The sequence below is a fragment of the Dysidea avara genome, chromosome 6, assembly GCF_963678975.1.
Source record: "Dysidea avara chromosome 6, odDysAvar1.4, whole genome shotgun sequence".
Taxonomy (NCBI): Eukaryota; Metazoa; Porifera; class Demospongiae; order Dictyoceratida; family Dysideidae; genus Dysidea; species Dysidea avara.
The window spans coordinates 9,384,028-9,410,871 of NC_089277.1; the positions used below are offsets into that span (position 1 = coordinate 9,384,028).

Sequence of the window (26,844 nt, forward strand, 5' to 3'; positions counted from 1 at the left end):
TGACGTCATGATAAAATAAGAACTGTTTGGTTAGGTGTGTGTTGTGTATGTTAACCATTTGGATTTGACCTTTATGAGAGAAAGGCCTTGCAAAAATTTCAGTTTGTGATCAATGGAGTATGTCCAAACCTTCCTTTATTAAAGTTTATCTACTTCTTATATACCCTTTCATACACAATTTGATTGTGGGTCTTAGTTATCATGATTATTAACTGTACTGCTCTTTACCACGCTGTTCTCTTCTTGCTGCAGCCTTGTGTATTCTGTAGCCTTAGCTAGCAGTATACAGCGCCATGCAGTCATTCTAGCCTCGTGTGTCTCCCACTTCTACCTCTCAACTTCCAGAGTTAGGTAACACATTATAAGCTGTCATTTTCTGAGTAGTCCATTCATCACAGACATCATATGAGTTACTTACCCAGTATGCCTCTCCCTACTAACCCAACATGGAGGTATCCTCCCTTGTGCTAAACCAACATACTGGGGTGATAAATTAATATTCAGTCATTAGTTATCACTCAGAGTGGCACTTTGATCCTTTAATGCACCAAGATAAAGCCACCTAAATTTTTTATGTGTCTCTCATAATACAGTAGTGATATATAGACACTACTTTGTGTACCAATTTTTTGACAAGGCTTTTTGTGTACGTGTGAATGCCCAATCCAAACAGTTATTACACACATTTAGGGTATGTCACACATAGTGTGCTTTAATTCTTAATGAGGTATTTAAAAATCAAATAAATACCCTTGGGTATGTATCTAAACTTGTAGATGCCTATGACAAAACTTTTTATTACATGTGTCACGTGCTTTGCTGGATTCCAGTCCCAACAACCATCAGAATTATAGACTATATGTGACCAGATTTTACAAAACCGATCCAAATCACACATCAGACAAAATCAAACTAATATCTTCAGTAGATAGCTACACTATCGTACTACTAAAGTTCCCGCCAAATAAGATAGAAAATCTGAGCAGTTGGACGAACAAAGTAGTATCACGAGTGATCACAAAGGGGTGGTGGGTGGGGGGTGATGGAGTGGGCAAGGGATAGACTTCAAAATGGAGTCAGACCATGATTGAAGTTCATACCATGATTGGAGTCATACCATGATTGGAGTCAAGACATGAGATTACAGGGCTGTGCTGGCTCCTTAGTGGCTGGTAATTAGCAAAATCAACACAAAAAACGTCTGGCCAACATTATTAGGCCATTCACCAGTAAACCACTGATTCTTGCCAAGCCAGGTCCTTCACAAGGCCGGAAACCGCCATTCGACCTCTACACACCACCCAGAAAAGACGTCCATTGAAACCAGCCTCAAGTAGTTTGAGTAATACTGAGGGTCAAAACTACAAGCAGCTGCAAGTACTAGAAGTGGTCTAAAAGGTAATAGATTGATGCATCTTTTGTGTAAATTTCATATGCATGCTTGCTATCCTTGACAAGTTATGCTGACTTGAATTCTTTAAAACCGTTTATCTCGAAACTTCCAGCATGCAGTTTAGATCGTTTTTCCAAAATCCAGTCACATATATTACACATTCCTAATATTGAGTAGCTGTTGTCATGCTACATGTGTAGTTGTAGTCTCAGGACTCGTAGTCATTGTTGTCACATTAGCATTCTGATGTAGTGCTCATTAAAACACTAAAGATGCTAGCAATGTATACTGAGCTAGCCACTTCAGTGTCACAAGTCATAAACAACAGTTATAAGTTAGATAGTCAGTGGTAGGGCATTTAAGACTCTACACTAAAAGGAACACATACAGTTTTACCAGAGGTGGACCATGTACTATATTATGTCATGATTGACTCACTACAGCATGCCTTGGTGCACAGTAGTATAAATGATGTAATGTCAGAAAGGAAAGTACACACTGTAGTTTGCAGTGCTCCTGATAATGGTCAGATAACGGTCAGATAATTTCCAGAAATTAGCCAATGTCTGACCATTATTGTATTTGGAAGGACACAATGCCTATCAAAGGAGCCCAATTATAAATAGCCCAGGGTGTGCATATTTGGTTTACTGTTTACTTTACTACAAATAGCTGTCTCTTGGTTGCTAGGAGATTAAAATTCAAGCCACCCAAGAGAGTGACCACTAATTACCAACCCCTCTAATGGGGGCAATTGGAAAAAGTGGAAATGGAAACCAGAAACGGAAAGTAGAAATAGAAAATAGAAATGGTCAAATTGTCATATAAATGTATCCTAGAGTAAAATCCTTGTTTAGTGGCCAATTCTTAAGACCACCTCTGTAGACCTCAAAGATGGCTAAGGCACCTTTTATAAAGATCACCTCTTTACAAAGACCACTTTTCACATTGCAATAATAGCTATAGGTTCCAAAAATCTTTTGTCAGACCACTTTATCAAAACAGCTAGTAAAACTAGGCTCTTCATTGATACAGTAGGTTGTAGTGTACTGCTACATTTTACCTGCGTGGAATATTTTTGTATGACACATTCTGGAACCTTAGTATTATCTATGCTGGTACATACAAAATAGTATATAACTTGAGTGAAGTGTGGACAAAGAGATGACATTGATATGAGTCATGAAATACATGTTTAAACCTTACCAAATATTACCATGTAAAGAGGTGGTCTTTATCAAAGGTGACCACAAAGTGGTTCTTAGCCATCTTTGAGATCTAATTACAATGTGGTCTTTGTACAGAGGTGGTCTTTAAGAGGTGGTCACTAAACAAGGGTTTTACTCTAGGATACATTTATATGACGATTTGACCATTTTCGTTTTCCATTTCCACTTCCGTTTCTGGTTTTCATTTCCACTGTTTCCAATTGCTCCCTCTGCTATACAGAAAGCTCACAAAATCACTTGTAATAGTGTCTCAGCACATAAAAGAATGTCTATCCTCAGCACAACAAAGGGAATGCCTATAGCCAGAGTGCCTTACGCTTACTACAGGCAGTGGTGTTATAGGTCACTTGTGTCCTTACAAAGCATCAATTTGTCTGGACAAGTTTGGATTTGTCTGGACATTTTGTCCTGGCACTTAAGAATTCTTATCGGGAGCACTGAGTTTGTGCTGAGATTTCTTATGATTGTATGCATGGGTATACCAACCTGACATATGACTTCCCAGTCCTGTAGTTAACCTTGGAAGTTAGGGGAGCGGAAATATTCAACCTTGGTAACTTGAGGAGCAATCCTCGGTTCTGTAGTTGAACCTAGGCAGTTAGAAACACTAAAGGATAAATCTGGACATGTATTAGAAACAAAGTGTAGCACTAGTCACAATTACAAAAGTTATTTCAAACACCAAATTTCAATGCGGTTATTCTCAAAAACAGAATTATGCAAACTAGTCAAGTTTTTGCTCAGCGAGTCACATTTACTGCGATGTTCCAAAAGACACCTGTCGGGATGAGGCAACGTTGAACAGTGAAAAAATCAAGACCGTAGTCTTAGCTGTTATTGTGTTATGCTTATCTGAATGGTCAGTAGAACATTCCACTAAATAAAAATTTATAGCAACCTTTTGAAAGCGTTTCAGGTCGTACTGAAGGTAACTTTTGGAAGTGTTTCAGGTCGTACTGAAAAAACTTGTATTGAGTACAGTACTACACTGATTATTGCTGTACTGAAAGCACACAGAAGGTGTTATACTGAGCTATGCTATATCGAGCTAGGCAATACCAATCATAAAATAGACTGCTGGCAATTCTGAGGAGTGTTCAAGGTAAAACAGTCAGTGATTGTAGTAAACTAGTTGGAGACAGTATCTATAGAACTGTGGTCAGTTATGTAGTGGTTAGCATGTATGCAATGGTTTCCCACAGACATATCAAAAGGAATCATAAATCACAAGACTAGCCAGTAAGACTGAAAGCTTTTGAAACAGAAGTAGAAACAGAGTTGTTGTAATCAACTTTACATTGCAGCAAATCTGGTAGTGTACTAAGTCTTGATAGATTCCATGACCTGCCCATGTCCACTAATCATGACAAGAAAAAAACCATTTAGGAGCAAGCCTTTGTGCAAAGGCTTATTTCGAGCTTAATACAATATCCACACAAGCAAAGCTACATAACTCTCCATAGTGCAACCTTTTATGGCTTTACATATAGAATGGTGCCTGAGCAAAAAAAACATAGCTGGTTTAGGCTGTACCAGCTAAAAAGTGAAGAGGAAAATAGAACATGGACATGAGAAAGGACTCAGAAAGCATGGCTATATAGTTTTTTACCATGAAAGAGTGGATACCTTTTGCTATACATGAGTGAAATAAAATCAGAATGTTGAACAAAATGGCAAATTTCAGTTTTGATGCACATGCTATTTCCTTTTCACTTGACTAGTGGACCTACAGTTGTTGCAAAGAACCACCTGAGAAGGTTGCTTTGAGTTTAAATTAACCCCCCTCCCCCTCCCCCTCCCCCTCCCCCTCCCCCCCCCCCCCCCACTGCCAAATCTGTAGAGGTTTCAATCTACTGTTTATAAATTGCTGTAACTTGCACACTATACCATATAGTCCTATAAAACTATATATCAAACTACTCGCAATTAAACAAGGAATTCAATTATCAAGTTGCTGTTTACACAAGAGCAATCACAGGGCCATTATATAACTTCAATGTGCAAAAATTGATCTAAGTGAAACCAAACGTGAAATTTCACAACTTTATAGGCTAGCACCATTTATTATATAGTTATACAATGGCCACGAGTGCTCTGCCTGATATAAACGCACGAGCCTGAGGGCCGTAAGTGCGTTTATACAGGCAGAGCACGAGTGCACGTTGTATAACTGTTATGTACCACTCACCTAATAGGTGGGGAGAGTCTCACAAGACAGCTGTAACACTTATAAAGGCCAGGTTTCTAACATCGATTGTGGGTAACCAAGCCGGACGTTGCGATGACGTTTCCCCTGCAGTACTGCAGCCACCTGAGATATTGAAAGCTAGTACGCTATGGGTTATATCACTAACCTGCATTCGCTGTTCGACTCTCATCATGTAGTGCTCAGCATTCCAGCGTGATCACTCAAACGCCATATAGACTAAGTGCCAGACTAATTGCCATAGTGATTCTCTCGAGCGAAAAAAAGTAGTAGCTAAATAGACGTTTTAAGTAAACAAAACCTAACTACTAAACGATGCTAGTCTAATTCTTACATATTCACACTGGCTAACTCGAATCTGGTGGCATGACAAAACTGGTTACCACAATCAAACGAAAGGTTAGTATTATTTAGAATATATTTGTTTTATTTTTTATTGAGTCATTGTCGAAGTGGACTACAGTTTAATCTGGGCTAAGATGGCACCAGACTAGTAAGGTGTATAAGTACGTTTATTATATATGTAGACTAGAGTTGTGCCACCCGTGTTGGCTTTTTCGATCGCCATTGGCTGCTTGTAAACATTATACGTATTGGTGATGTTATGGCCCACAATCGACCTTTACATGTCAGGCTATGTAGTGGTCTGTGTCGAGTGATCTGTGTAGTGTCTTTCCACCTATTAGGTGAGGTGTCGTAGTGGTCTTTGCCACCGGCACTTGTGCTATGCTGCACAAAACCGCAGCCAGTGCAATATCTGTATATTGCACTGCGGTCGGTGCATTATAACTTATAATGCACTTGTTGTGGTCTACAAAACCGCAACCAGTGCGTTATAAGTTATAATGCACTCGCTGTGGTCTGCAGCAGTGCAATATACAAATTATGGCACTGGCGGTGCCTTTGAACTGCCCACGCAGAGTGGTACATAATAACACAAATAAACATTGCTAACCTGTTTACAGTTGAAGCAATTATCTCTAAGTCTGGTTTTCCAGCATTTGAGCAAGTGCGCATGCCATACAAGCACGAGGTCACTGTTTCAAAGCGTACCAAGGTAGCAGCATGCCACTCCAACCTATATAATCCCTCTGCTTACTGTTTCTTTTTATTAGTAGTGCCATTATCACTTCGAGAAATCATCTACAATGCTTGTTATTGACATTCTAAAGTACGCGATTGCATCATCTAACCACCTGACAGTGCACGAGAGACCAGTTATCCCTGTCTCTGTTCACTTAAGGGCGTCCCTGCTACAGGATAAGTGCAGGGACTACTAAAACGCTCGACTAAAGTTACACAACGTTTAGAATGTGATGCTACAGGCATTTATAATCGAAACCGCCATATGATGGTTTGTGGCAGTGAAAGGGTTAAGGATGGTTTTCTAGGTGGTTTTTGGTGTGCGTTCTATTTGGATTTTTACAAAAAAATAAGTGATCTTATTATGAACCCACTATTGTGGTTCATGATAGTACTACCATACTGTATGACAAGAACTGTTAGATTAGGGTGTTAAATGTGTGTAGTAATGGTTTGGATTGGGCCTTTATGAGAGAAAAGGCCTTGCAAAAATTTCAGTGGATGATATCTGAATCAATTGCTCTATTCATTAAAGCTTGTACACTTCTTATATACCCACTCATACACAATTTTAATTGTGAGTTTTAGTTTCATGATTATTATAACTGTACTGTCATCACATATGTAAACAAAGTGTTCTTTACCACACTCTTCTCTTCTTGCTACAACCTTGTGTATTCTGTAGCCGCTAGCAAATACATAGCTATGCATTCATTCTAGCCTCATGTGTCTCCCACTTCTACCTATCAGCAAGGTATCACAACAGTTCATTGTTCTTGTAGTCACTTTGTACCACCTATTGCAATTGATCATTTGGTTTTGACCATTAGGTACATTTGTGCTCTGTGGCATATTATATACTGTAGGCATAAGAAGTTCCTATTTTGTTCCATTGCAATGACAGTGGGGTGCATTGAAATTGCAGTAGTGGAGTGGTATCAGCAGTGGAATGGTAGTTCAACACAGTGGAATTGGAACTTTTTGTACCAGTTTTAAAACACCTTCAGTGTAATTAACCATTAAGGTGATGTACGATTTTCTAGAGTGAAAGAATGTAAGCAGGATCAGTGAAACTGTTGTGCCAGGTCATACAGTTCCTCATTGTAAACTATGGTATCTGTGTGATTCCAGTAATATCACTTTTCAGATGCACAGTAATATCTGTCCAATCATGCTAGTTGCTTATTTACTACAGCAGTAATGAGGTACCATAAACTCTGATTGTTAAGCACATCCTCCTAATAAAACTCATCCAATAAATGCTACAATTAATGTATACTTGTTAAGCGCTTACGCTTAGTAACACATGCGTTTTTATTTGTGTTGGTATTTCGCTTCATGGATTCTTTTTCGGATTCTTTACACATGGATAGTGTTATACGTGGTCACCATGTTTATAAACATGTCTGGACTCCTATTGTAGGTGAGGTTCTTCACGTGGAACAGGAAGCCCACAACCCTGAAGATAGGTTTGCTGTAGATTGCTTCACTGTAGCCCATTTCTGTTGCTTGAAGTAGCTGTTTTGCCCTCATTTTAAAACACCACCTTTAACTTTTACTCCTCTTTGTAAGTGGTTTCAATACTCACGGTTTAAAGTGTCTTCCTTTGCTGGGTATTGCCATGATCAATCAAACTCAACACATTTGCGGCCCTTTCTGCTGGCTTGTATCTTTCTCTCATCCTTTATCCAACGAAGCTCAATTTTCGAGTTCAAATTGAAATTTTTACACATCTTATACAAATTTCTTCCACTACTCCAGTACCATTGTGTAACATTTAACTTCTCTTCTCTGCTATAACTTCTCGTATAACTTCGCTGCGTGTTTGAACACGTACGCGTTTCAGCCATGATTAATGACAAGAAATAAGCATGCGCTTAACAAATAATATGCGCTTAATATATACATGCGCTTAACAACCAGAGTCTATACTAAATCTGAACAAACAGTTCAGCATGTCAGTGCATACCTATGCAGGGGCGGATCTAGGATTTATAAAAGGGGAGGCTAATTCAAGGTACTAATCTCTTCGGTAGAGGTGTGCAAAGCATGCTGGAACTAGGGGGGTCTGGGGGCATGCCCCCCCAGGAAATTTTGAAATATAGATGCTAAAATACTGCAATTTGGAGACATTTCCACATAAAATTCATAGTATTTTCTACCTGTAGATATTTTATATACTGCCTTTAGATTATAGGTATGGCTCTCTGAGCATTTTTTTAATGGAAACGTTGGGTAGGTACAGACAACCAAGTACAAGATGCACCCCTCTCACAATTGCACAACACTGAATAGGTGCATGTTAGAATAGTAATGTTGAAAGTGGAAAATTTTGAAATTTGAACAATACAAGATTGAATCTGAGAGCATTTTCAATGGAAATTGTGTACCTGGATTAAGTATTGCCATACATATCAGCTACACAAGTAGATGAATGAAGCCCTTAAACAGACCAATGCACTTCATTGTATGTATAGGTGCAGGCAGAGTTGGAAAAATTCCATAACAGAACCAACTACATGTTTCCTGTGAATGTTGTATTAGAGTAGTTAGCTGACTGCTCTATTAGAGTATCTTGATCTTGTACACCTCCAATGCTGATCCTGGTCCTTGTTGCATAAACTTTAGCATAAATCCACTGATAATGCCTTGAAAAGATGTTTATAAGGAGTATTTGTATTATTAGTGATCATATAATTATGCTAAGACAACCATTATAATACTCAGTATATTGAAGTAAAGCCTAAAAGTGAAGGGGGGGGGGGGGTGGGGGGGGCTTCAGCCCCCAAAGCCTCCCCCCCCCCCCCCCCCCCCTGGATCCGCCCCTGCTATGTGCTTAAAACATATGTAGATGTAGATATTCTGGATAGTGCAGCTGTAAGTGTGAAAGAAGGTTTTACCTACTCTAATACAACACGCTGACTGATATGTTGGCAATTCACCTGCCCTACCCCAAAAGTGCTATAAGAGTCCCTATAATGTAAGACAATTACATGCCAGTGCTGAGAAACTGAGAATTTTTCCTTTGTAAGATTTTTCCTCATAACTACCATCATTCTGTTTCACTATTTATCAGTGGAACTTAGTAAAAGAATTTTTGCACGGAGGTCACCTCTGGAGGTCACTTCATGTTACTGACATCATGAAGTAACATGATGGCAGGATGGTATTACTACTATTAATTGTTAGGAGGAGCACAGACTATATATGTGGTTTACTTGTAATGTTGAGTGTAGTTAATAACTTATAGTGATGTGGTAGCATGAACTGGATAATGTGAATAGTATAAACTAAACCCACAATTAATTCTAGCATGTGCATCTATATCACTTTTGAGAAACAAAAGATACCAGTTTTCAAGCAGTAAAAGTTTCCACAAGTTTTAGAAAAAAATTTCTATTAAGGATGGGCCACCTTGTATAAGGAAAAATTAGGAACTTTAAGTTTGATTAGGGCTCATAGAAAAAGTAGCGAAATGGGGGAGACACCTCCAGATACGTATGCCAGTGAACGCATTTAATTCTCACTTCAGTTCACTAGTACTGTACATCTGCAGGTGTAGGCGACCTCCCTTGTTTCCATACCTTTTTCCTGTGATTCCTAATTAAACTTATACTTGTTTGTTTACATTTTTGTGACATTATCATGACTGGTTAACCTGCGCATACTGCTTCAAAAGAAAAGATGGAGCCAGAATTATTGTTTTTGTCTGAATGTGTGCCCCAGCTAACAATTTTTGACTCGAAAGTCTAGGGGCCATTACACTTCACTTTCATGTATTTTCAACATGTTACACAGCATTACAAATGAAGAACAGTGGGAAAAGCACCTCTGCAATCATTCCAGCCACAACCAAAATACGGATGATTTGCGCACCTAAACTATCAATTACTGACTCAAAAGTGAAATGGCCTTTATGCTTCACTTTCAGCACATTACATAGCGTTGCAATTGAAGACGCCTCTGCAATCAGGATAACATTCACAGATAATCGATCCAGTCGCTACGGAAAATACAGAGGATTCCCATTTACATATGGGAATTAAGCCATGCATTACATTACCGCAAATTGCCACCTTAGACTGTCAGAAACAAAGTAGCGGGACACAAAGGAGAACAAACATATTACATACTGTGGTATGCTGAAAGGCACATCTATGAATGAAGTGATGTCAAGCAATGAAAAAATCAAGCCCATAGCCTTAGCCATCATCGTGTTATGCTTGTCTGAAGGTATCTGGCAAGCAGGCAGGAAGTTAGTCAGTCAGAAAATTCCATTGAATAAACTTTTGTGTTACCTATTGGAGGCATAGGTTTGTACTGAAGGCACTTTTGTGCTTGGTTATACCTAACCAAGCACAAAAGGAAGGAAGGTATTTTAATAAATAACCAATAATAAATAAATAAAATAATAATAATAACCAATACTACTAAGGCACTAGGAAGGTATTTTGTGAATGTGTATAGGAAGAGGGAAGATAACCTGTAACTTAAAAGTTAACACCAAAGCTTTGAATGTTTGAACATTTTATTAGTGAATATTTGAAGGTACATTTTATTACCATTTGTCCCATCCCTAAGGAATATGATGCTTTTTATGAATACATCATTAATTGTGACAGCAACAAAATAGTCTTATCGGTGACTGTGTTATGAATTGCTATAACATTTAAACTGCTACAAGATCTTGTGTACAAAATACGTAATAAAGCTGTACCTTACCAAGGGCCTGACACTTCTATATGTAGCTACCTTTCTGACCGTTTGATTACTTGAATTTATGCACATCCTTCTTGAGTTTTACATATCTTTCTAATCCAATTTAAAAGTTTGTAAGCATAAAATGCATTGCAGTAGTACTGAATGATGAGATCGATTGATTGCAAATAGGCGTGTCTGCTATACTGCAATCATGCGTAGGCAAACACCAACTAATGGCCATAAGGACGTTTCCATGCATTACCTATCACTTTTTAAAGGAGACGCTCGCATTGGTTTGGCCGGCTGTCGGCGAGCGCCTGGATTACTGAAATTGTTTTCGTAAAAATGTGTGTGTGTACCACTAACCTACCTACCTACCTACCTACCTACCTACCTACCTACCTACCTACCTACCTACCTACCTACCTACCTACCTACCTACCTACCTACCTACCTACCTACCTACCTACCTACCTACCTACCTACCTACCTACCTACCTACCTACCTACCTACCTACCTACCTACCTACCTACCTACCTACCTACCTACCTACCTACCTACCTACCTACCTACCTACCTACCTACCTACCTATATTTGTTTGTCCGTACACATTCATGTGAACAAAAGCGTTAAATGGTAAAAAGCAGCCAGTATGTAAGAATTGAAAGCTAAACTAAGTCTATTAAACTTCCACACACATAAGCTTTGCTCTGAGGTGGTTTCTTCTTGGTCGTCTGATATGGTGACTCTTCACATACTTGGTGAACAGTCTTCCCTTTCGGTTTTATAGACGTTTAACAACTTCAAAACAACATTGAAGGCTTCTCAGGCCACCAGAGATAATGTATCCTTCAAGTTGAAATAGCGGCATTACCAGTACCTATGCGAACATAAATGATGGGCAGCTTCAAGTCTTTCCCTAAACAATTGCATAAGAAAACACAATAGACACACTATAAAACAGTTGAGAAGATACTTCTGTGTGTAATTTACATTTTAAAGTGATAGCTACGCTTCCTTAGCAGTGCATAGCAATATAATTACCGAATTGCAAAATAATTCATGAATTGCAATATATGCCGAATCACAGTATTCTCAAATCTAATTATCTAGCTGAATTAATAATAGCAATAGTATGAATATAAATACAAGGTTGATTAATTTAGTCAGAATGGGCTGGTATTAACTGCACGGACGCCTGGTTTTTAAAAGTAGCATAACATCACTTGTTAATGCTACAACTATGGTAGGTAGCTAAAGTGGGTGTGGCACACAAAGATTGGTTGCAAAGAGACAAACATCTATCACGCAAGATGAATAAGCAGCTGCAATAAAGATAACGACATTTACTTGTAATTCTTTCATAGGCTATGGGTGCATTACAAAGCTTCAAAGGATAGTTTCAAAATTTGAAGTTTACTTAACTTTCAAACCCACGAAACATTTGAAGCTTTGTCCCAGCCCTAATATTTCTCAATAAGTTCACTTGTGAATAAAATAACCAGGTTTAAATCATATAATTATTCTTGTTGTCTTGTGTTGTTCCAGTATCAGCTAGTTATTACAGTTCTAGTTCCAGTTTTGGAACCATAATCTTTACAATTACAGTTCCAGGTCTAGTTCTGGAACCATAACCTTTAGAATTACAGTTCTAGTTCCAGCTCTGGGACCATAACCTTTAGAATTACAGTTCTAGTTCCAATTCTGGAACCATAACCCTTAGAATTACAGTTCTAGTTCCAGTTCTGGAACCATAACCTTTAGAATTACAGTTCTAGTTCCAGTTCAGGAACCATGACATTTAGAAATATTCTACAATTTCTAGAACAATATTTATTTTAACTAAAGTATTACAAAAAGCCCATAATGAATTATACACACTCACTATTATGGTAGTCTTGCAAGGTTTAATTGTTAGCTAACATTAGTTATCAGCATTATTACACAAACAGCTATAATACTAAACACTATGGTACACGTAGTATTAAAAGACCTGTAGCTACTGATCAAACACATAACAATGTGACTGAGACAGTATTGCATTGGCATTCTTTTCTGATATTATAGCCAATCAGTTGTTTCAAGCAGTGTTTTAATACATGCATACATGGTTGTAATAGCTTTTATGAAGTTATGTACTACATCGTGTGTTTTTGTCAGCAGATTAAATTCTGGCCTAGTAAAGGGCAAAAAACTCATTGGCAAAAACTGTATGGTTACGATCAATTCCAGTTCCAGTATTAGTTCCAGTACTTGGTAAAATTTCTTTACGGTTTTAGTTCTAGTTCCAGTTTCGAGGAAAGTAAATTTATAATTCTAGTTCCAGTTCCAGTCTTAAGAAATGCAAAATTATTGTTCCAGTTCCAGTTCTAGTTCCAGAACTGGAACTAGAATAAAAAGGGCTGGAACTGGACTTATTTTAGTTCCAGTATCATGGTCTATATCAGCTCAAATGATGCTTGTCCAGTTCAGAAAGTTAGCTAGTATTTCATTTTGGCTTTGCTGATTTAATGTAGTAAACAACAGATCACAGGTTACTAACTATTTAGTAACCCTGCCACAGGTTTCTATTGGAGGTAGTAACCTCAGACATCTATATGTAGAGCCATTGCCATTAATCTATTGTACATGTTGTAGCTTAATAGTCTTGAAACAGATGGTCCTATAGACAATGTCATGCCTGTAAGCATACAGCCACCCATTGCCAATAGTGAAACACTGAGCAAAAACCGGCTGTTTTTGCAAATTATATTTTGCTATAAAACTTTATTGAAATACATATACATGTGCTACATGAAAAATTTACGCTCGCTTTAATGGCATTTGTACGCACTGAAATTAAGGTGAAATTAATAAAACCTATGCACCACAGGATTCGCCTGTTTGTGGAGAGTAAGAAAATTTTAGTTCCGTGTTCGCACAGCAAAGAATATGTGAGTTATGGGTGTTATTTATGATGCAGTAAAAACGGCATTCACCGTTGTCATTTCTTAGTTGGAATGGCCTTCTTCTTTGTCAACACGGAGGAGTAGAATGGCCTTCTTCTTTGTCAACACGGAGGAGTACAAGAAAAGCACTATTCCTTGATTGATTTGCCAGTTCATAATGCACAGATTGAGCCAAGTCCCATCTTTTCAATCATGAGTTATGATGGATTTTCTAAGTGCCTATGATTTATTTCCTGTATTGTTACTATACAAATCGAGTTCATTACTGTTCCAACTATAACTCCAAGACTATTCATCACAAAAGACTGAAACTTTGGCTGTCCACTCTTTTGTTACTATAGATTACAGAGATGTAATAAATTGAAATTTGAGGAATGTGCGATAATGGCCAGTTTTGCTCAGCAGGTCACATTTATCATTAAAACATGTTTAAATTTTTAGGAATGCATAAAAATGCATTCTTATAGAAAAAGTGTTTACTATTTGTAAACTTAGTTGAAACTATGTATGTCCACCAGCTGATGGTTATTATAAAACTTATTTGTGTAGGTTATTGAGACCTAAGACAAGGATCTTTGTGGAAAAAAAAACTAAGACGAAGCCAAGGTTTTTGAAACACGAGACTCTCATCAATAAGGATATCAGTAAGTTAATTAACAGGGATAGCAGATCTCTTTTGGTTAGAGAGGATGGAAGTGAGAGCACCCTACCTGATTTGTCAGGGAATATTGTGCAAAAATGGGCATAAAGAGCTTTGGAATAATTGAAACATACTTCTAAACTTACATAAGAGAGTTGAAAGTAATTAACGACTTACTAGATTTGCAATTGAGTGTGAACTGATTATTACAAAACAAATATAATCATATGATAGTAAAATACAAAAGAATTAGGTAATATCACAACATCAACTTGTTGTAATGGTCTCCTAGGGTAGCTGATAGACAAATGAGATCATGTAGTAATGGTCAGTGTTGAATGACAAGCTAATAGTGGATAGTAGAGTATTGAGTTGATGACTAGTTGTAGGTGTGGAGTAGGGGTATGTTATGGAACATGTAAAATATGTGTTGTGTGTTGTTTAGACATGTTTAATGGTGAAATAAACTAAAACCCACAATCACTTCTCACGTGTACTACTATATAAGTACAGTGGAAATCTCAATGAAAAGTTATGTTTTATTCATAATTGTAGCTTGTAGGTTAGAAACATAATTTTTGCAAAGGTCCCCTAGGGGACCTCACATACTGATGAGATGGTATCTTGGTATAAGACAAGGTTTTTAAAAGTTATAAGTATAAACCAAGTGACATAAAAGTGTCATCTAAGGTGAGGAAACCCAGCCCAATGTTCTTTTTCATTTAAGAACCGAAGTGAAGACAATATTTCTAAGAACCAAGAACTTGGCTCGATGTTTAATTTTATCCGCATTATATTGTTCTATCAAAAACATTGTTTATAACTAGGTTTTAAGTTACATTTTGATAAATACTACACAATTGAATGTGCTTTAATATCTCAATAAATTACTCAGCAGGTTTCTAACCAACTTTAGGAGGCTTCTAATATGCCAGGAGGTTTCTTAGTGATATTAGAGACTTGTCAAAGATCAAAGCATACTATGCATGCCATGTTCTAGTAAATGATCAAGAACTGTACAAATTACAGTTTAAAGATCAATACTTCAGCCTCAGTTTGTACATCAAATGGCATAACAGGTCAATAGCAGTTAAGAGCTGTTAGCACATTTGTCAGGTAATGTGATTACGGTTAGGTAGTAGAGATATTCAAAACACTGAAGTGTTGAGACAGATTTACCCAAGGTGTAGTTATTGTGGTAGATATTAACCAGTTGAAGTAGTGTTAGTGCTGAACACATGTAACATGACCACATTATAGCTATGGTTATTTTAGCTGTTTTGTTCAGTATTCTTGTAGTGTTGTCTTAAATACAAATCAGACAGTGTTGGGCAAAGTTGCCCTCTTACTCATATTTCAAAAATAATGAGAACTGATATATTAACATGTCCGATAGTTTAAACAGAAATCATTCCGATATTAAACATCATTACATTATAATGATTACATGTGTTTGGAGGGGGAGGAATGAGTATGTAAATGCGCTCTGTATTAATTTTAGTCAAGTTATATATTGACCAACTAGACATGATTGGTGTGTATGGTTAGACACTACTGAGAGAACGCTGTTTCTTTCTTATGAAGGTTTTCAGCAACTAAAAACAACTTATTGGGTAGCAGGAGCACACGAGAAAAGAATAGCTAAAATTGTTAACTTAGGAAGCTCAGTTTGTGTTGAGTCCACCATTTATATGGATCCTCTGTTTTGTAGTCAATGACTGGGTCGCTGAAATATTCTCAAACTCTGAGGTATCACCTTCACTAGAATCTGTCATTATTTCAGTAAGTACATCATAGGAAAACTGGGTGTTTTATGGACACACATTTTTTTGTACTATAACCGCTGGCAAACGTCGGCAATTCACATTCCAAATTTCAACAAAATTGTGAAGTACAATCCCTGAAAGTTAGGCTTAATGTCTTTGTTTCTTTTTCTTTGATTTTTCTGGCGCCTAATTTTTCTTCTTGTGATACATTTTACAACCAGCAGTATAAAACACAAATGCACAACTCAATTATTGTGAAATTTGGCATACATTAAGAACATATTGAGGTGAATTCACAGATCTGATGAATACCAAACAGTGCAGTAGTAGTGTCAGTGTTGTACTTACAGCCAAATTAGCTGATTATTTTGATAACTGTTAGATATTAAGGAACAGAATTAGTTGATACCAAAAGCCAGTTTGGTGTATATACACTAATAACACTAACACTCATTTCATCTCTCATATTTGTGATATAAGAATTGATATACAGCTCATTCTAGGCTGAAATGCAATATACCACAGGTAAAAGTTACTTACGGTTACTTGAATTACTAGTTTTAAGTCCATTTTACAACTGCCATACAGTCGAGACAAGTGGCCAACACTGCATAGAAATATAAAACCTCACAGTTTATGGGTGTACTTTGGGGATGGCTTTAAACCTCCCTTTGGCCCAGCTTGTAGTCACCACTACGGCATTAAATGCATATAATTAAATGCCAAATACCTGAGTCTAACCTCTCCCATGTCATTATGCTACTTTATATAGCATAGTGAAATTAACCTTGGGTTTGATGTGTGATCTAATCAGAACCAATTAAGTGGCTAGTGGCCAATATCAACCTGATACTGATTTTTGAGCCAATTATCAGTGCAACACTGCAATGCAAGCATTTTTTTAAAATCACAAAACTCAAATTTTAGTCCTTGCCTGCTTGCCTGCCTGCCTGCCTGCCTGCCTGCCTGCCTGCCTGCCTGCCTGCCTGCCTGCCTGCCTGCCTGCCTGCCTGCCTGCCTGCCTGCCTGCCTGCCTGCCTGCCTGCCTGCCTGCCTGCCTGCCTGCCTGCCTGCCTGCCTGCCTGCCTGCCTGCCTGCCTGCCTGCCTGCCTGCCTGCCTGCCTGCCTGCCTGCCTGCCTTCCACATGTGATCAAACCAGATATCCAATAGTAGTGTATATACAGGATAAATTTGTAGCTTCATAGTTACTTTGTCATGTTACACAACAATGTGATTTTAGGTGCCCGTTTGCATGGATTACATTAGCTTCCTTAAGATGCAAATTTGATATTATATTAATTTGATTTGATATTAAATTTGATATTATATTAATTTGATATATATATACACCACTATAGTAGCTTATTGGGTTGGCGATTCAAAATCATTCAAGTGAACGTGTATATATTGTGCCATAGAGTAGTTTTCATTAATTTAAAGGATTCCAGTGATAAAAATGCCAATTTATGAATTTCCAACATTGCTACAGTGTCAAGTAGGATTTTTCCTCATGGCTACCATTATCTCTTGTTTCACTACTTTTTATCACTGGAACTTAGTGAAAAAAACAGAGGTCACTTCATGTTATCAACATCATGAAGTAAAGCTGTGGAAACAAAAGTCATAATGGCAAGATGGTATTACTACCATTAATTGTTAGGAGGAGCACAGACTACATGTGATTTACTTGTAGTGTTAAATGTAGTTAATAACTTATAGTCATGTGGTAAAGTGAACTGGATAATGTGAGTAGTATAAACTAAAACCCACAATTAATTCTAACATTATATCAATTTTGAGAAAGGAATAAAGATACCAGTTTTCAAGCAGTGTAAGCTTCCACAATTTTTAGAAAGATATGACTATAAGAGCGTTAAAAATTTAAGTTTAAGGATCGTAGAAAAAAGTAGGGAAATGAAGGAGACACCTCCAGATATGCTAGTGAACATTTAATCCCCACTTCAGTTTGCTAGTATATCTTGCAAGTGTAAGCAGCCTCCCTTGTTTCCCTACGTTTTTTCTATGATCTCTAATGAACTAAAAATCCCAATTTTCCTTATACTTGTTTGTTTGCATATTTTGTAGCATTATTATGACTGGTGAACCTGTGCATACCACTTCAAAAGAAAGGATGGAGCCAGAGTTAATGTTTTTGTCTGAACACGTACCCCAGCTATCAATTATTGACTTGAACGTCAAGTGGCCATTACACTTCACTTTCAGGTATTTTCAGTATGTTACACAGCACTACAAATGAGGAACAGTAGAAGAAGCACCTCTGCAATCAATCCAGCCACCACGAAAATACAGAAGATTTGCACACCTCACTGGCACTGACTCAAAAGTGAAGTGGCCTTTATGCTTCGCTTTCACCTATTTTCAGCACATTACACACAGAGCATTACAAATGAAGATGCCTCTGCAATAAATCAAAATATGGACGATTCCCGTTTACAGACACTTTGGACTGTTAGCAATAAGAAATGGCACACAAAGGAGAACCATAATGCATGTATTTTAAGTACTGTGGTATAGTATACCAGACACATCTATGCACGGAGTGACATCGAACAGTGAAAAATCGAGCCAGTAACTTTAGCTGTTATCAAGTTACGCTTGTCTGAAGGCAGGCAGTTAATCAGTCAGAATTCCATTGAATAATTTTTTTTGCTGTCTACTGGAAGTAGAGGTGTGCAATGACTAATTTAGACATATCTCTATAATTTCCTTTGAATTTATCTCGATTATGTAGCATATCTCGATAACTGAAACAATTATTTATTTTTAGTAAACCGCCAATATTGTAACCAGTAAAATGGGCAGATTGTAATTTGAAGACTATAAAAATGTGAAAAATGTTAGTCTTGACACTGTTCCCAAGTAGTAGGAGAGTTAGAACTCCCAGAAGGTGCCTACACCTTCAGATAATTTTTTTCATACCTCTAATTGGAAGCACTTAAGATCGTATTGAAGGCAATTTTGGGCTTGGTTATACCTAACCAATACTGCCAATGCACCAGGGTGGTATTGTGAAACTGGTTTTTGGGTGATATTTTTGGCCAGAAAAACCCTAACCTCTGTGACATACAGTACCACCATGCTGTATAATACAATGTTCATAAAACCATTCAAAATGTTGGAACGTCCAGTGCATATAAGGAAAACAACACACATTTACACATTCAATTGAAGGAAGTGCAATCAAAGCAAATATTAAAGCCTTACACATGTAAAAGTACAAACCCAGTAAAAACCAAAGCCATACACATTGTAGAACTATAATCTCATCCCCAACTGTTCACGCACTCAATCATGCAAAGGTCGTGTGATCGAGTGGGTAGCTAGGGACGAGACTGGTGAGGTTCAGTAAAGTGAACATTCTTGTCTAGCCTTATTTACACATTGTTTGTGAACCTGACAGCTTCAAAGTGTTGGATAGAAGCCAGTTAAACTCCACCTGCACTCATAGGATATCTAGTTATAACACCTCAGCCTCGGGTTGATAACTACAATATCCTACTCATGGTGGGGTTTAACTACAACTATAATCACATATAGTTATCTCTTGTTGTCTTCTTGTGTTATTGTTTACTACACACAATCAAGTCCATTTCATCTTGTTGTCATTTCACAGGATGTTCCCTGACATGGTCTACATGATAACACCTTTGGATCAGTTGAATATGTCCAGAAACTGTCGATGTGAGTTGTGTAGTAATGTATACAAGTTGTATATTAACATGCTAAAAAGTTTTTCATCTTGAATGTTCAGTAAAAGTGTGAAAATTGTATTAGACCACAATAAGATGAAATACTTTAATTTTATTGGCTACATACAGGTACATATCTAAATCCTGTAGATCCCTTGTTTATGTCTCGATAAATCTTGTCTCTGGTGTAATACAATACATGGCAATTATGTGCCTGTAACATTGGCAACGTATGAGTGTCTACTCAATGCTATTTTTTACACTAGATCTTGTACCAGTTTAAATTTTAGAGCACTATCACTGAAAAGACTTTTAAATGTAACCCAATTTAAGCAAAACTGAAGTGTGTACCAAAAGCTACGTTTAGATGCTTGACTAGCATGTTGTAGCTATGTGAAAACTAAACAGGAAAATTTGTAATTAGTGATCCTTCAGTGGGCTTGATTCCACATAAGTTTACAGACAGCAAGATACATTTCTTGTAAGTGGGTGTGGCTACCTGCACACCTACAAACTACACGTCACAGTACTGATAAATTAGCAGGACTTCAGGTATGCTTACAAACAGTTCCGATATTAACCCTTCGAGGACCAAAGCCCAATATATTGGACACAAGTACATGGGCTAGTATAAGCCGTTATAACTACTTATCAGTACACAGTAGAAAGAATTCGCTAGCACCATGATACTCACTATGAAATTCCTGACAAAATCACACCAAGTATCACTTAGTTTGAAAAGAATGTCCGCTGCTAGGCCGCCAAGAGAAAAAATAGCTCTTCCATTGTTGTCCGCCATTACTCTACACCTGCTACTTTGATCGGCCATATCTCGACGTTACTTCATTGTAGTGCATCAAACTAAACACCATTAGACTCAGCACATGATGGCAATTCGATTTGTATACAAAAGATCATGTGACTACATCATGAATATGCGATAAAGAAATAACAAAGTGGACATTCAGTGGAAATGACATCGCTCATTCTTCACTTGATATCACAAGTACTGTTTTGTGTAGAACAATACTGTTATGATACCATTATTGTGTATGAAATTACCATTAAGTTAATGTCAAACAATAATCTGTCTTCGTTTCACAGAAGGCCACTGCCTTCCCTATAACACAAAGTTACACATTCCTCCATACTTAAAAATTAATTTGGTCCTCGAAGGGTTAATTAATTAATTAAAATTAAAGTGGATGTGGCTTACAAAAAGCTTGCCTATTGCAAGACTATAGTATGTTCGCATTGAGCTGAATCCTCAAAAACATTTAATAACTCATGGATGCAATTACACACGATCTTGAAATTTGGCTCATTTGTAGTACTGCTTGACCCGCTAAAAACATTTCAAAATCTTGTTGTTCAAATGTTTGACATAATATTTACGGCCAATCAAAATCTTCACAATACATTTTCTATAGAGAAGCCATATAAGTATAGTGTCCAGTAGAGCCCTTTCCCAAACTTGTAATGGAGCCAAACTGTACGTGTCTGTTGTTGACACCTTTGCTGTTACCAATAATCATCTGGTTGGCTGAAATGGTAACTCTGTTGAGAAAAAATCCACTTTTAATTTTTAGCTGTTTTTCAGGGTTCAGCTCAATGTGAACATACTATAGACTATGCCACATACATAAACAATTGGTCAGTGTACAAGGTTGATCTGGGTTAGACCCAGGTTGGTTTGTTAAAATGTTGTCTTCAACAACTGATAGAAAAAGCATCAAATTTCTCAACAAGGTCACATGTGAAGAAAGTACTCGGGATTGAATTGCAACATAGCTGAACCTTTACTACATAAATCATTGTGTCATGTTTACAGTATTAAAACTAAACGTTTTTGGTTGCTAACGGTATTAAGGATTAATTTTTATACTGATAATGTAAAGTCTCTGGTTGTCTTCTTATGCTACCTGCCATAGGTCCGGCATGTACATAGCTTTATATTAGTTAGAATGAGCTGATAAGGTTTCTCTGCTGTGTACAGACTGTGGGCAAGAGTACCCACAAATTTACAAAATTACCAAGGCTGCAGGCTGAGGTAACTGTTTGTGGTTAACCATGCCTACACCTGTAGCCAAGTGAGGAGCTCTAAATAGTGCAGAAACTTACGTATGTTGGCTCATTCTAAGTACTTTTCCTAGATGAAGCAATCAAAGATCACCGTCAAGATCAAGATCACCTTCCCTTCAACTTGGGCATATTTCACAGGATGCACCACACTTTGACATTAATGTATCGAGTAGCTGATATGCCTATATAAATGTCAAACTGTTTGTCCAGAAAGTAAGCTAATAAATGACAAACTGTAGATGCTAGCATTGAGTATTACCCTTCGAGTTTATTGTGTCAGTGCTACACTGTAACATTGGTGTATCATAGTCTATATCAGCTCAAATGATGCCTGTCCAGTTCAGAAAGTTAGCTAGTATTTCATTTTGGCTTTGCTGATTTAATGTAGCAAACAACAGACCACTAACTATTTTGTAACGTTTCTATTGGAGGTAGTAACCTCAGACATCTATATGTAGAGCCATTGCCATTATTCAATTCTTATTGTACATTTAGCGTAGTCTTGAAGCAGATCGCCCTTATAGACAATGTCATGCCAACTGTGACCTGCTGAGTGAAACCGGCCATTTTTGCAAATTATATTTGTCGTAAAACTTTATTGAAATACATTGGGAAAATATACACATGCTACATGAAAATTTTACACATGCTTTAATGGCATTTGGACACACTGAAATTAAGCTAAAAGTAATAAAACCTATGCACCACTGGATTCAGCTGTTTATGGAGAGCAAGAAAAGCTTAGTTCTGTGTTCACACAGCAAAGAATACATGAGTTATTGGTGTTTATTTACGATGCAGTAAAAACAGCATTCATCGTCGTCATTTCATAGTTGAAATGGCCTTCTCCTTTGTCAACACGGAGGAGTACAAGGAAAGCACTATACCTTGATTGATTTGCCAGTTCATAATGCACAGATTGAGCCAAGTCCCATCTTTTCAATCATGAGTTATGATGGATTTTCTAAGTGCCTTTAATTTATTTCCTGTATTGTTGCTATACAAATTGAGTTTATCACTGTTCCAACTGTCAAGTGCTATAACTCCAAGACCATTCATCACAAAAGACTGAAACTTTGGCTGTCCACTCTTTTGTTACTATAGATTACAGAGATACAATAAAATGAAATTTGGGGAATGTGCGAAAACGGCCGGTTTTTGCTCAGCAGATCACATTTATCATTAAAACATGTTTAAATGTTTAGGCATGCATAAAATGCATTCTTATAGAAAAAGTCCTTACTATTTGTGACTGGATTTTGGAAAAAACAATCCAAATCGCACATTTAGAAGTTTCGAGATAAACGGTTTTAAAGAATTCAAGCCAGCACAACTCTCCAAGGATAGCAAGCACGCGTATAAAATTTGCACTAAAGATGCAGCAATCTGTTACCTTTCAGACCACTTCCAGTACTTGTAGCTGCTCGTAGATTTTTCCACCAAATAAGATAGAAAATCTGAGCAGTTAGACGAGCAAAGTAGTATCACAAGTGCTCACAAAGGGGTGGGGGGTGGCGGGGTGGGCAAGGGGTAGACCTCAAAATGGGGGCAGACCATGATTGGAGTCCAGAGATGAGATTACAGGCTGTGCTGGCTCCTTAGTGGTCTATATGTAGCGAAGTCCACAGAAAAATGTCTGGCCAACATTATCAGGGTCTCCACCAGTAAACCATTGATTTTTTTTCAAGCCAGGTCCCTAAAATTGCCACTCAAGCTCTACACACCACCCAGAAAAGATGTCTGTTGAAACCAGCTTCGAGTAGTTTGAGTGATACTGAGTGTCAAAACTACTAGTACGATAGTGTAGCTATGTAGTAATGGTTAGTGTTGAATGACAAGCTTTGTGGATAGTAGAGTATTGAGTTGATGACTAGTTGTAGGTGTGGACTAGGAATATATTACAGAACATGTAAAATGTGTGTTGTGTGTTGTTTAGACATGTTTAATGGTGAAATAAACTAAAACCCACAATCATTTCTCACATGTACTACTATATAAGTACAGTGGAAATCTCTGTAAAGTGTAATGTTTTCATGGTATATAAATTATAATTTTTACAAAAGTCCCCTAGGGGACCTCACATACTGATTTGATGGTATCTTAGTATGTAACACAAGTAGTTAGGGTGTTAAGACCTTTTTGTGTACTTTTGAATAAAAACATGAAACTTGCCACATAGTTTGTATGTATCATAAAGGTTATTTTTTGATGGGGAGCCACCTCAGATTTGACCTTTGGTGACCTTTACACCCAATTTAATGCTTAAAAAATGGTCAGTTTTTCATCTTTCTCACCTATATATGGTTCAAAATTCACAAACTTGGTGTCAAATTAATGCTCTTGCTCTGAAGAGTACAATAACATTTAAAGAAACTCAATAGCTTTTACTATTCAAAGGCCTAGTGCCTAAACTTTATTTTTGTAACCCAGTTTGTATATCCATTAATAATTATACAACCAAGTATTAAGAATAATACGAAATATGGTTAAATAATGTGATAAATAGTAATGAATAAATAAATAAATAATGTTTGGGAAAACTACAAGGCCTATGAACTTGCACTAACCGGGGTTCAACTTGCCGGTGAACAAAGGCAAAATGTATAATACTTACGCCTGTTCATAGTGCTATGTGTGTAATATTATTTGTGAATGATACATGGAGTTGTTGGTTGTGGTAGACTGTTATTATCCATGAGTGGTGGACCAACTGTAATGTGTAATAATTGAGAACAACATTAGTTGAAGTAGTTAGCAAATGATCAAGAGCTGTACAAATTATTGAAAGGTCAATACTTCAACCTCCATTTGTACATAAATGAGATAACAGGTTTAGAGCAGTTAGCAAATTAGTCAGGGAATGTGGTTATGGTTAGATAGTAGAGATATTCAAAACACTGAAGTGCTGAGACAAGGTGTAGTCATTGTAATAGATGATTAACCAGTTGAAGTAGTTAGTAGTAGAGAACACGTGTAACATAATCAACTAGATAGCTGATGACTGGTCATATCAAAATATTTGTCAATTTTTACCATACATTATAAAAATCCGTAACATGAAAAATATGCAAAAATTACACCGACTGCTAAATAAGGCGCCATAACTTCCGTATATGTTCATTTATGGAGATCTACTATGGCTCATCAGAATCCTTAATCAATGGCGATTCAAGTGATATTAGGAGTTTGTGAAGTAACTAAGCGAAAAGGCAGGATAGAGCCTTGTATTGCTAGATTATGTGTTCAGGTATGTAATAATTTAGCAGGGAAAAAAAACAGTTTTTTCGTATTTTTCGCAATGTAACTCCATACAACAATTAGTTAGGCACTTACTTCAGGCGGATTCTTAATCAGCAAGCGTTGATACGTAGAATGATACCAAGTTTAGCGAATTTGGTTGAGGGTAACACATTGCTTTTTTGGGGTTTTCCCATTCGAGTAATTAAATTCTCCATCGGAAATTGTATAGGGGCACGTGTTATGTTGTAATCAACAGTAAATAACTGTTACTATGGTAATGATTGAGGGTTACTTCAGGCGGAATTGTGTAGAGCAATTCAAGGGCTTTATTTTGTTGTATAATGTCCTATAGAGATTATTGGTGCTAATGGTTGCGTTTTTGCAGTTTTTTGTATTTAGTATAAAATCCATGTATTTTGCATGGGGGAAGAAATAATGGCTGCCGACAAGGTTTTTCAACCAACTGGTTTGACTAAGCTATGAATACCAAAATGACGTGGAGTTAATTTTAAGCTATTTTATTACATAATTCATAAGATGTAATAGTAAAACTTGATGTTATGCAAAATTTTGTTTAGACCGCTTCGGTTTACAATTCCCAATAGAATATTTTGATATGCAGAGGATTAAATGTTTGTGATTACACCTCCAATTCCACTTGCGTAGCTACTTCTTGATAACTAAAGTCATGTTGTGTACAGTTCTACATAATCCATTATCATCACTCTGTGCGGTTAATAATTGTATGAATTGTAAAAAAATGAGGGTGGCACAACTTAGGTACCAACGTCATGAAGCAAAATAATTAGTAAGTGATATGACAAGATGGCACCTTACTCCTGTTGGTTATCATTTTGTAAGCTCTAGAGGACATGAAATAGAACATAAGTGAAATCCACACCAGAGGTAAACCCTATAGATGCTTATTAACACCTGCAACATAGTGGCGGTCATGGCCCATGGTAGGCTCTATAGCCATAGGATTCGATGCACTCGTGACTAGAATTATGAGTATGTGTATAAATATCACATTCAACCATGTCCTTATAGACTTGGAATCTAGTTAATTGTTGTAACTACACTGTCGTGTGTTGTTAAAGATTGTGATAGTCAATTACGTCGATTTTGTGAATAGTATGTGTGCAGCAACCAGGTATTATGGTGGTATTATGAAGTGATTATGAAATCTAGTGATAATAAAAAGCAATCACACAAGGATAGATTACTTTAACCCTTAAACCCGCAACTGTTTTATAAAACGCAAGCACTGAAAACGCATAATCCAGTAAACTGGATCGTATGCATGCCTTGTAAAACTAAACTCTATAACACAAAAACTGTTAAAGCTATCTAAAAATGACATACACCATCGTACTCACCATTAAATTTTGGTTTAAATGGTCCCATACTTCGTCACGTTCATCCTGCCCAGAGATACTCGCTTCACTTTGAAAGAATACAAGAACTATCCCTCCGTCTTCCTTCTTCACATAACGATGTACAAAGGGCCATAACTCGGCCGTACTTTGTCACATCGACTTTTGCTTGGTCTCATTTTACTCCTCACGTGATGGCGATTCAGTTGATATATAGGGATCGCATGATAATGTCACTGCCGGACGAGCACAGTGGCGATACAAACATGGAAGACCTGAAAATGATTCAGCGCATCGTAGTGGGTGAGTTCCTTGTTTGTATGTTGAAAGTTATATACCGGCAGATAGCTTACTCTTTGCCAATTAATATAATCTGTTTTTCGAAGCGACCAGATAAATGCTTCATGAGATATGCTTGTTTGTAACCGCCTATGTAGATTGGCAAAAGTATTGTGCGTTTTCAATTC

General features: G+C 37.2%; 1 long non-coding RNA gene across 1 annotated transcript in view; it reads left to right on the forward strand.

Annotated features, from left to right (window-relative positions):
* The window catches only part of LOC136257486 (uncharacterized), a 73,571-nt gene that overhangs the window by 41,045 nt on the left and 5,682 nt on the right, over positions 1–26,844 (forward strand). Inside the window, exons 4-5 of the long non-coding RNA XR_010702027.1 lie at positions 14,112–14,206; positions 19,604–19,671. This is a non-coding gene — a long non-coding RNA (uncharacterized lncRNA). The remainder of the gene's footprint in view (positions 1–14,111; positions 14,207–19,603; positions 19,672–26,844) is intronic.